We start from the raw sequence: 11,951 nt of genomic DNA, 5'->3' as shown, positions 1-11,951 counted from the left end.
GGATAGTGACACAAAGAAGTAATTTGTGCTGAAAGAATTAACTGGATTGCTGGATGTTTACACATAAGACTGTATATTTTGTCACAAAGCAATTACACTGAAGTGGCTTTAAGAGGGTATAGTTAAATTAATCCTGAGTTTTCAAGCCCACTTGATTGTGTGTTTGTTTCTCTCTATGTGCTAGGTTCCTGTGTCAGTGTGCACTGACAGCTGTCTTCCAGGAACTCGTAAAGTACTTCAGAAAGGAAAACCCATCTGCTGTTATGATTGTATACCGTGTCCTGACGGAGAGATTAATAATGCTACAGGTATTTGTATTTTCTCCTAAACAAAGCAATGTGCTGTACAACATTAAATATCCATTGTGATTGCTAACAGTCCTTTTGGTTTTATTTTTCAGATTCCCCTGATTGTTTCCCTTGCCCCAAGGAGTTCTGGCCTAATGCAGAGAGAGACACTTGTCTCCCAAGCCTGTAGAGTTTCTTTCCTACAACGAGGTCCTAGGAATCATCCTGGCTGCATTCTCAGTTGGTGGCGCTGTCTGGCCATCATAACAGCGCGTGTCTATCGTCACAGGACATCCCCGATTGTCAGGGCCAACAACTCTGAGTTGAGCTTCCTGCTGCTCTTCTCCCTGACTCTATGTTTCTTATGTTCATACTTCATGGGCACCCTCTAAGTGGTCCTGCATGCTGCGCCACACAGCGTTGGGGTCCACCTTCGTCCTCTGTTGTCTTGTGTTCTTGGAAAAACAATAGTACGTGTTATGGCCTTAGAGCTACACTCCAGGTAGTAATGTCATGAAATGGTTTGGTCTCCACAAAAAAATGACTGTAGTGTCTTTCACGTTTATTAAGTTTTAATATGTACTATTTGGTTGGTTCTTAGTCCCCCTTTTCCAATGAAAACCTAACTATATACAAGGAGAGAATATCCTGGAGTGTGCATTAGGCTCAGCGTGGGTTCTGGGCTGTGCTGGGTACATAGGCCTACTGGCTGTCTTTTGCTTTGTGTTAGCTGTCCTAGCTCGGAAATTACCTGATAATTTTATGAAGCCAGCTATCACATTCAGCATGCTGTATTCTGTGCTGTCTGGATCACCTTTATCCTGCGTATCTCTACCTCTCCTGGTAAATTTACTGTGGCTGCTGGGATATTTGCCATCTGGCCTCCAGTTTGGAATGATACTGTGTATATTTGCCCCAAAGTGTTTTATCATATTGGTTAAGCCAGGGAAAAACACCAAGAAACATTTAATGAACAAAAATCCATCATAAAACTTCTCAGGCTTGGAAATAGGTGAGATGGCAATATACAGTATGTATGCTGTGCACATCCAACAAAGTCTTCACCTTCATTCCAATTATTTTTCTTTTTAATTGTCATTTTATGAATGTTCTTTTGAAATATTATTGTCTTAAATATTAATTTATCATAGGATATACATGTAAAATTAGGTTGATAAATAAAGTAAAAAATCCATGACATAATTTTTTGGTTCTTATCTTTTTTAAATAAAATTAATTTTAATAATATTCCATATCCACAATAATTACTATAGGATTAAAGGTTCACATTGTCATATTTAATATCAGATTAAACAAAGCAAATCACACATTAGTTAGACACAAATGCATGGGATAATAGGGTTGCAAAATTAAGTAAATTAGTTGTAATATGGGGCGGCTGTGGCTCAGTGGTAGAGCGGTTGCCTGCCAATTGGAAGGTTAGTGGTTTGATCCCCGCCCCTGCAGTCATTGTCGAAGTGTCCTTGGGCAAGACACTGAACCCCGAGTTGCCCCCGGTGCTGCGCATCGGAGTGTGAATGTGTGTGAATGTTTATCTGATGAGCAGGTGGCACCTTGTACAGCAGCCCCGGCCACAGTGTGTGAATGGTGAATGTATCCTGTAGATGTAAAAGCGCTTTGAGCAGTTGTTAAGACTGGAAAAGCGCTATATAAATATATATAGCGCATTTACATTTAATATAGCTAAAACAAAGCAGGAAAATGTGTAAGGGTTGAACAGAATTAGGAAGATATGTTTACTATGTTAACTGTACAAATGTAGGAAAGAGACATAGACACTAAATGTACATTATATTGTACATGTAGCGCACAAAAAAAGACAGACGATAGTTAATCCTTGCCACTAGATAAGGCCATCCTCTTTCTGATGATCTGTAACTAACATAGAATAGAGGGAGGGGAGCTTTTGTCTGAAAATCTATATAGCACACATACAGTATGCCCACATGCTCACAGTTGAGGGATGGAGATCTCTGCTCTCTGTATTGGTCTGATCCTGTCTCTGGGTTTGTGTGAGCTGAACTCAGCTCTTGCCCTGAATGGTTCTGTGGATGATGTTAAACAAAGGGCTGGGCTTACAGAGGACAGGACTGGTGCTGGGGTCAGCACTCAGACTTCATCTGTGAAATGTAAGCTCCAGGGTACCACTCGTCTCCCTGCATTTGCAATGGATGGTGATTTCATTATTGGTGGTGTTTTCTCCATACATTACTACATGTACACAGTGAACTATAACTACACCACCATGCCTGAGCCACTAAGATGCACAGGAAGGTTAGTAAGAGGGAGAAGTGGGGGATAAGAGGATGTTACACTGTGTGGGGATATACATTGTTCTTTATGATGTGCTTACAATTGGGTTAAAAGTTTTTTGTTGGACACAATATTAAGCTTTATATATAGTATATATGTACAGTATATATGTTGGTTAGACTATATGAAAGATAAGCATTTTTCTTTATTAACTAAAATATAGGTGGAAAAAACAGTGATGTATACATATTTAAAACGATAAATTACAGGACATATTTTGACTTTAGTTTGAGTTGATTTGTAATCTGTGCATTAGGTTTGTGAATTTCTGTGTTCAACCTTCTCTTATACAGTAGTTGGTTCACACAGATGTGCAGCTATAACTAATTTGAAAAACTATGAATTGCAGTTCTCCTTTATGTATTGCTGTCAAAATTGTGACTTATCCTTTTCAAAATTCAAATAGTGACTTGAGTGTTTGTGTGCAGCCTTGACTCACGGGAACTGCGCCTCTCACGTGCAATGACCTTCGCCATCGAGGAGATAAACAACAGCACGGAGCTGCTGCCGGGAATCAAACTCGGTTATCAGATCTACGACTCGTGTGCCTCGGTGCCAGTTGCGGTGCATGTGGCATTCCAGCTTTCAAATAGCCTGGACCCGGTGTTTTACACCGGTGAAAATTGCTCACAATCTGGTATGGTGATGGCTGTCGTTGGTGAGACTGGGTCCACGCCATCCATCGGCATGTCACGCATCATTGGGCACTTTAACATCCCTCAAGTAAATATTTTGGATTGCTGTAAAACTGTGTTTAATAGACTAGTCCTGTTTTTGCTTGTCTTGCCCATTAAATAGTAACACTGTTGTTTCCCTTTAGGTGAGCCACTTTGCCACTTGTGCATGTCTGTCCAATAAGCAGCAGTACCCAAATTTCTTCAGAACCATCCCTAGTGATCAGGTCCAGGCTGAAGCGCTGGCCAAGCTGGTAAAACACTTTGGCTGGACTTGGATAGGTGCTGTCCGGTCAGATTCAGACTATGGCAATAATGGTATGGCGTCTTTTCTGGAAGCAGCACGCAAAGAGGGGATCTGTGTGGAATACTCTGAATCTTTCTATTGGAACCACCCACGAAGCAGGATCCAGAGAGTAGCTGACGTTATCCGCAGGTTTCTACATCACTGATTGTACTTTTGTTCCTTGTGCTGACACTGAAATTCAGTGCACAAAACAACAAAAATGTTAACTTGAATATAAGATGGAAGATTGTTTTATTGTGTCAGTTACAAATTGGAAATGTATCTTTACACATTGTTATAAAATAGAATTAGTGATACCAATACTGTATATTTGACACACCACAAAAGGCAAAGTATCTCATGTTGTTGTTAAGTTTCTTGATGCCTATTTAAAAACATAAAAATTGTATTTATATTAACGTAATGCAATGCACTATAATTTCTCTCCAGGTCGACAGCTATGGTTGTTGTTGCATTTACATCGCCTGGAGACCTGAGGATTCTGCTGGAGGAGCTGTCATTTAAGCCTTCTCCACCTCGCCAGTGGATAGGCAGTGAAGCCTGGGTAACAGACACAGACATGCGGAGGTTCAGCTTCTGTGCTGGAGCCATCGGATTTGGCATTCAGAAATCTGTTATCCCAGGTCTGAGAGACTTCTTGCTGGATCTCTCTCCATATAAAGTGGCTGCCTCTCCAGTGCTTACTGAGTTCTGGGAGGATGCATTCAACTGCAGGCTGGGAATACGTGAGAAAGTTCTTTACGTTTAAAATAGGACAGACACTCACTTGTAGTTGTGTTGTGTTGTGTTGTGATATGTTTTTGATTGTCTTTCTGAATGAAGCTTCCTGTGTTAAAATGTCCACAGCTGTTTTTATGCCAAACACCAGATTAACAGGGAGATGTACTGATATTGAACAAAGATGGTAACTTAATATCAGGATTTTTGTGATTTGTATATTATGCCACCAAGCAAAAAAAAAATTACAAATTATATTTGCAGCATGTTATCATTTTCAGTATATGGCCTATGTAAGTAGGTATGTAGCTCTAATTATGTTATTATACGGTACTCACCCATTTTCCTATTTTAATGTTCTTTTTAATTATCCAATTTTAATTAGACAAAATGACATGATTGATTCCACACAATGCTCTTTGGCAAGTGCAAATCTCTACGTTCATTAATTTTGGGGTGTTTTATTCAATTTTATAGCATTTGAAGAACAAAAAATGACGTGGTTTTGAAATAGTATTGAGTAAAAGTTGACATATTCCAGTCTGTGATTATCCATCAACATTCATTCCTTTAATTTTAGTCTAAATAATTTCTTATTTCTGCCATTCTAACTCAAACATTAGGTATAATTTCCTAAAATTAAGGTTTATTGACCATAAATTCCAAAAATAACTGTAAAACTAAAGTCAGTAAGTTGGTGTTATGTAGTGTTGAAAACGTCAAAAAAAGTGACAAACATTCAAAAAAGCATCAAAATTGTTCAAAAAACGGACAAACCATTAGAAAAAGTTAAAAACATTGATAACAAGCGTCAACAAAAGTGTTGATTTTCAATTTTGACGGAAAGACAGCACAAGGGTTAAGTAAAGAAAATGTATGTTCTTTTACCTTTGGTAAATGTGGTTTATTTGTGTTAATGTAAGATGGAATATATAAAGGTTTAAAAAACGAAAATATGTTTACATATGAACTGAAACAGCAACTATTTTACAACAAAACAGAAAAAGGTATATTTGCAAAACCTTGCTTTGAAATGCAATATAAAGTAATGTTTTACTAATACATTCGAACAATGTAGATATGAGTTTCTACATGGCGCGTTTGGCAAAAGAACTATAAATGGCACTCGGAGAGCATAGACCTTCACCCTATCTTGCAATGTAAATGAAAGTGATGAATAATTTGTGTATCCGCCCCATGATTCTGATCCACTCCAGATTTGAACGGATACTTTCCTGGCCTAACAAACACAACAACAAGTTTTATTAAAAGCATGCCATTTGTTTTCTTTACTCCTGCTGACAAACAGACAAACAAACTGAACCAAAAACAAAACCTTCTTGGCACAGGTAATGATAGACATACGCATGAATATTGTTATTGTTAACAATGTAGTAATTTCTCAAAGCCTCTGTCATTGTTTTAGGTGAAGCCATAGACAAGAGATTATGTGATGGAACAGAAGACATAAAGACGCTCCAGAGCCCGTACACTGACACATCTCAGCTCCGGATCACTAACATGGTATACAAGGCTGTTTATGCAATAGCTCATGCCATTCATAAAATAGTGTGTCAGGAAACAAATTCTACAACTCAGTGTGACAAATTCACCAGGATAGAATCCAAAGAGGTCAGTTGAACATTAGTGAAAATGTCCTTTTTTTCCTATAATGTACCTTTAATGACATTTAATATTCATTGCATGTAAAATTATAATTTAATTTCTCTCCCTCACTATTTTTCTTCACAGGTTCTTACTCAGCTGAAGAAAGTGAATTTTTCCCAAAATGGTTATGATGTGTCATTTGATGCCAACGGTGATCCTGTGGCCAGATACGAGCTGGTTAACTGGCAAAAAAGTGAAAGTGGCAGGATTAAGTTGGTGACAGTAGGGCAATACGATGCATCACTGCCGGTGGGCCAGAAGTTCCAAATCAACAGGAACCTCACCTGGGTGGATGATGGCACACAAGTAAGCAGCCCAGAGCAATATTTTAACACACAATTTAGTGATCTTAACTGACGCTACCTAGCAGAATCTTTGGAAGCAGGTGCTGCAACTCAACATGCCAGCAGACCATGCATCGCCTTAAATAATAATACATTTATTAAATGAGTTAAATAAATGTATTTAAAGGCGCCGTTCTCAGCACTCAAGGTACAGGGTATTCATACATTAAAAAAAAAATACAATACAACTAAAACATGTCATGCTCATAAAAGCATACTGCTTCAATCTTACAAGCAATTTCATCAATCCACTCACCTCGTCTTGAGTATACACTTCATCATCCCCCTCAGATGATGATCTACTTGGACGAAACGCTAGGCAGTCAAAACAACAAAAGTCAGACTTCTCTATCACTTCTGTCTCCGTTACAGAAAGCCACAAGTCTATTCCTTGGTCTATATCTGGTAAAGTTAATCTTTCCTTACCATGTCAGGCAAGATTGTTAAGAAATCAGCACAAACACAACGCTAGCCAAACATCCTCTCGTCTATTCAGATTCTCTATGTCTTCTACATGCCATTCCTTTGTGCTTTGAGTGTACTGACTTAATATTACTCTGAATCAGAGGAAGGAATGATATCTGGCTCATTAGTTTCAGTACCTCAAAAAAACTTGTAGGTGGCGAAAAATGACCGGAGCTCCCACCATGATTGAAATTGAAATAAATCCTCTATGATTCAAAATGGCAGATTCTGCTCTTACTCAATTTCTCCGGTTGTTTACAATGGCCACAGACTAGGGATTGCAACTTGACAACTTGTCAACTTCACTGTTCCACAATGACGTTTTGAGCTTGAGATTTGTTTTTTATTACCCTTTAATATAAACCCTTGTATTGATTTTCTTGACACATTTGCTTTGTGTAGCTTAGCCTTTCCAGCAGCTGGCTCTAGTCGGGGCTCCTGGTACTGGTATTTCCCCGCCCCCTGTGCTTACTTCCAGTGTTTGCAGCAGCTTGCACTTGCCATAAAAGAAAATGCTACATAAATATTGAATTATCTGTTCACACAATAATGTAACTTAAGCTATTCAAATTAGCTGGATAAATGGTTAAAATATTTAGCTCTTGCTAGTGTGTCGCCATTTGTACTGGCCCTCTCATCTTTCCTATTGGTTGCCAGGCTGAGGTGAGTGTGGTTTATCTGTGGGGGTAGCACAAGAGTGATTAAGAGAAAGATTGAGAGAAGTTGGTGAGAGACCGAGTGAGAAACTGAGTCGGAGTCCCGATGAGAGATGTGCTTCTGAATGTTCTGAAGAAGATTCCTTTTTCCCTATCAAGTTGTTTTGTTTTCAATATCCACAAATGTACTGTCAACGGAGAACCTACTAAGCAGTGCCGGACCACGGTGAAAGAGCTGGTCGGCTGATGGGGCAACAGGTAGGCCTACTCATTTCACCTGTGGCCTGGCAAACCAAGTGTATAGCTCTGTTGTTTCATATGCACACACTGCTAAACTCTGGAAGCCTCTAGACGTAACAATACTATCAAGTTTTCCCAGGGTTGTAGTTATGCCGTGACAAGATTACGGCCACAGTAATCCCCTCCAATGAGTACCAAAACGTCCAATGCAAAGGAGAAGTTTCTCTTCTCCGAGCTCCTCACAGATGACTGTGCTTCTCACCTAAGGGAGAAGCACAGTCACCCTCTTGAGGAAACACATTTTGGCCGCTTGTACCCTTCTCGTTCTTTCGGTCATGACCCAGCCTTCATGAGGTGAGGGTAGGAACGGTGCGATAAATTGAATGTAATACCACACCCTCTGCGCTGATTCTACGACCAATCTCCTGCTCCATTGTCCCCTCACTCACGAACGACACCAAGGTATTTAAACTCACTTCACTTGTGGTAAGGACTCATTCCCTACCTGAAGAAGGCACTCCATTGGTTTCCTGATGAGAACCATTGCTCAGATTGAGAGGTGCTGATCCTCATCCCAGCCGCTTCACACTTGGCAGCAAACTGATCCAGTGAGTGCTGAAGGTCACAGGCCGACGACGCCGTCAAGACCACATCATCTGCAAAAAGCAATGATGAGATCCCGAGCCCACCAAATTGCAACCCCTCCCCACCCCGACTACGTCTCGATGTCCTGTCCGCAAATACTACAAACAGGATTGATGACAAAGCCCAGCCCTGGTGGAGTTCAACCCTCACCTGGAACGAGTCTGACTTACTGACGAAAACCCGGACACAGCTCTCGCTTTGGTCATACAGAGATCGGATGGCCCTGAGAAGGGACCCCCTCACCCCATACTCCCCCAGCACCTCCCACAGTATCTCCTGGGGGACCCGGTCATACGCCTTCTCCAGATCCACAAAACACATGTAGACTGGTTGGGCATGCTCCCAAGATCCCTCCAGGATCCTTGCAAGAGTGAAGATCTGATCCGTTGTTCCACGACCAGGACGGAATCCGCATTGTTCCTCTTCAATCCGAAGTTTGACTGTCGGCCGGACCCTACATTCCAGCACTTTGGAGTAGACTTTACCAGGGAGGCTGAGAAATGTGATACCCCTGTAATTGGCACACACCCTCTGGTCCCCCTTTTTGAAAAGGGGAACCACCACCCCTGCCATAAACATGTTGTTTGTAAATCTTTACAATCTTTCCTAGAGCCAAGCAGGCCTGCCTTGTTGCAAGATCCACATTTGTTCTAAAACTTGCCATTTTTAGCCTGTAGCTTGCTAGCTTGGAGGTTGTTGTTCTTTACTGAAGGGAACATACTTTGAGAACAGCAAGACAGAGCAGAAAGTGTGCGTTATCTTTGAAATGTACTTCCGCACATTCACTCTTTCTCTGTTGGAAGCCATGTCTGCCTTGTAACCCCGGCCCTCTGCCACCCTACTTTGCAAAGTTTTTTACCCATCAAGTGGATTGTAGAAGGTTTCGACCCTGGAATCTCTGCACAACCATCCATTTTTCTTAAATGCAAGTCATACATTAGCTATAAGCGAGCCAGATGAGCCACCTGCTCACAAAGAAAGTGAAAGAAAGCTTCATTGCTCACCTGTGAATTTCATCTATCCTGACAGTTCATGCTGTGCATCTGTGTACCATCTGGAACACAACAACCTCTTCCATGACGAACAAACTGTAACTGACTCACCCACATGACAGCCATCTGCACACAAATGCAGCAAATGCAGCTCCTTCTGCCAGTTTTGGGGATTTCTACAATGGAAGATGGTTCCCAGAAAAATGAACACCTGAGCTGGCAAGTTCAGAGTCTTGTCCCTTTTTGAAGACACTCAGCCAACACCAGTTCCTCCATTTTTGACACTGACTTTCAACCTGAAAATCTTGCCCATTGTGCCTGATCTTTGACTCCCAGAACTACTTCACTAATAGCCTAACACCCTGAACCCTGTTGTCTCATTGAATAGCATGATAGGGCATCTGCTACTTTAACAACAAGTACAATTTAACATTTTTGTTATTTGATCTCGTCACCATTACTGTTTCCACGCCTATTCCGTGACATCCCAAAACACATACCAGTACCATTGAAGCTAAAGCTAACTTAAAAGCAAACAAAGCCAATCAGAGTTGTTGGCCCTGACAATCGGGGATGTCCTGTGCCGATAGAATTATATTTGTATATTGAAAGCTACTGATATTGTCCATACTTGCTGTGGAAAGAGCTAATCCTTTTACAATTTCAATGTCAGAAATGATGTAGGGGTATTTTTGTTAGGACATTTTACTATGAAATTCCCCCTTTAGGAAAGAGTTCCCTTGCTGAACTGAAACAGAGGGATATTGACACAAAAAAGTAATTTGTACTAAAAGATTAACTGGATTAATGGATGTTTAAACATAAGACTGGATAATTTGTCCCACAGAAATTACACTGACGTGGCTTTAAGAGGGTGCAGTGACTATGTAACATTTTAGTAAATATGCTGACATATGAGTATTATTTTCAAACAGACTTGAAAAAAATGTCAAACTATACATTAATCCTGAGGTTGTTTGTCTCTATGTGTCAGGTTCCTGTGTCAGTGTGCTCTAACAGCTGTCCTCCAGGAACTCGTAAAGTGCTTCAGAAAGGAAAACCCATCTGCTGTTATGATTGTATACCGTGTCCTGAAGGAGAGATTAATAATGCTGCAGGTATTTGTATTTTCTCCTAAACAAAGGCAATGTGCTGTACAACATTAAATATCCATTATGATTGCTAACATCCCTTTTGTTTAATTATTTTTAAGATTCCCCTGATTGTTTCCCTTGCCCCAAGGAGTTCTGGCCTAATGCAGAGAGAGACACTTGTCTCCCCAAGCCTGTAGAGTTTCTTTCCTACAACGAGGTCCTAGGAATCATCCTGGCTACATTCTCAGTTGGTGGCGCCTGTCTGGCCATTATAACAGCGGCTGTGTTCTATCGTCACAGGACATCCCCGATTGTCAGGGCCAACAACTCTGAGCTGAGCTTCCTGCTGCTCTTCTCCCTGACTCTATGTTTCTTATGTTCATTAACTTTCATCGGAGCACCCTCTGAGTGGTCCTGCATGCTGCGCCACACAGCGTTTGGGATCACCTTTGTCCTCTGTATGTCTTGTGTTCTTGGAAAAACAATAGTAGTGTTAATGGCCTTTAGAGCTTCATTGCCAGGTAGTAATGTCATGAAATGGTTTGGTCCTCCACAGCAAAGAATGACTGTAGTGTCTTTCACGTTTATTCAAGTTTTAATATGTACTATTTGGTTGGGTCTTAGTCCCCCTTTTCCAATGAAAACTACCTATATACAAAGAGATAATCATCCTGGAGTGTGCATTGGCTCAGCTGTTGGGTTTGGGCTGGCTCGGGTACTAGGCCTACTGGCTTTCTTTTGCTGTTGTGTTAGCTGTCCTAGTCGGAATTACCTGATAATTTTAATGAAGCCAAGCTCATCACCTTCAGCATGCTGATATTCTGTGCGTCTGGATCACCTTTATCCCGCAGATCTCAGCTCTCCTGAAATTTACTGTGGCTGTGGAGATATTTGCCATTTGGCCTCCAGTGTTGGATATACTGTGTATTTGCCACCAAATGTTTTATCTATGTGGTTAAGCCAGAGAACAAAACACCAAGAAACATTTAGACGAACAAAAAATCCATCATAAAACTTCTTCAGGCTGGAACTAGGTGAGATGGCAATATACAGATGTAGGCTGTGCACATCACAAAGTCTCACCTCATTCAATTATTTTTCTTGTAATTGTTAATTTTATGAAATGCTTTTGAAATATATGTCTTAAATGTTAATGTCTCTAGAGATACATGTAAAATTAGGTTGATAAATAAAGTAAAAAATCCATAACATAATTTTTTGGTTCTTATCTTTTTTAAATAAAATTAATTTTAATAATATTCCACATCGACAGTAATTAATATTGAATTAAAGGTACACATTTGTAATATGTAATATCAGATAAAACAAAGGAAAACACAAATTAGTAAGACACAAATTCATGGGATAATAGGGTTGAATTTGATAAATAAAAAAATTTAATGTATTATGAGCTAAAACAAAGCAGGAAAATGTGTAAGGGTTGAACAGAATTAGGAAGATATGTGTAGGAAGATATGTGTTTACTATGTTAACTGTAAAATTGTAGGAAAGAGACATAGACACTAAA

General features: G+C 40.1%; 2 pseudogenes; both read left to right on the top strand.

Moving 5' to 3' along the window:
* The window catches only part of LOC116687046 (extracellular calcium-sensing receptor-like), a 9,772-nt pseudogene extending 8,436 nt beyond the window's left edge, over window positions 1-1,336 (top strand).
* A 902-nt stretch (window positions 1,337-2,238) lies between these two features.
* Window positions 2,239-11,413, top strand: LOC116682936 (extracellular calcium-sensing receptor-like; annotated as a pseudogene).
* Window positions 11,414-11,951: the final 538 nt, after the last annotated feature.

This window comes from Etheostoma spectabile, chromosome 3 (assembly GCF_008692095.1).
Source record: "Etheostoma spectabile isolate EspeVRDwgs_2016 chromosome 3, UIUC_Espe_1.0, whole genome shotgun sequence".
NCBI classification, from domain to species: Eukaryota; Metazoa; Chordata; class Actinopteri; order Perciformes; family Percidae; genus Etheostoma; species Etheostoma spectabile.
Note: the sequence above shows the minus strand (reverse complement) of the source record. Positions and strands in the feature narration are given on the sequence as shown.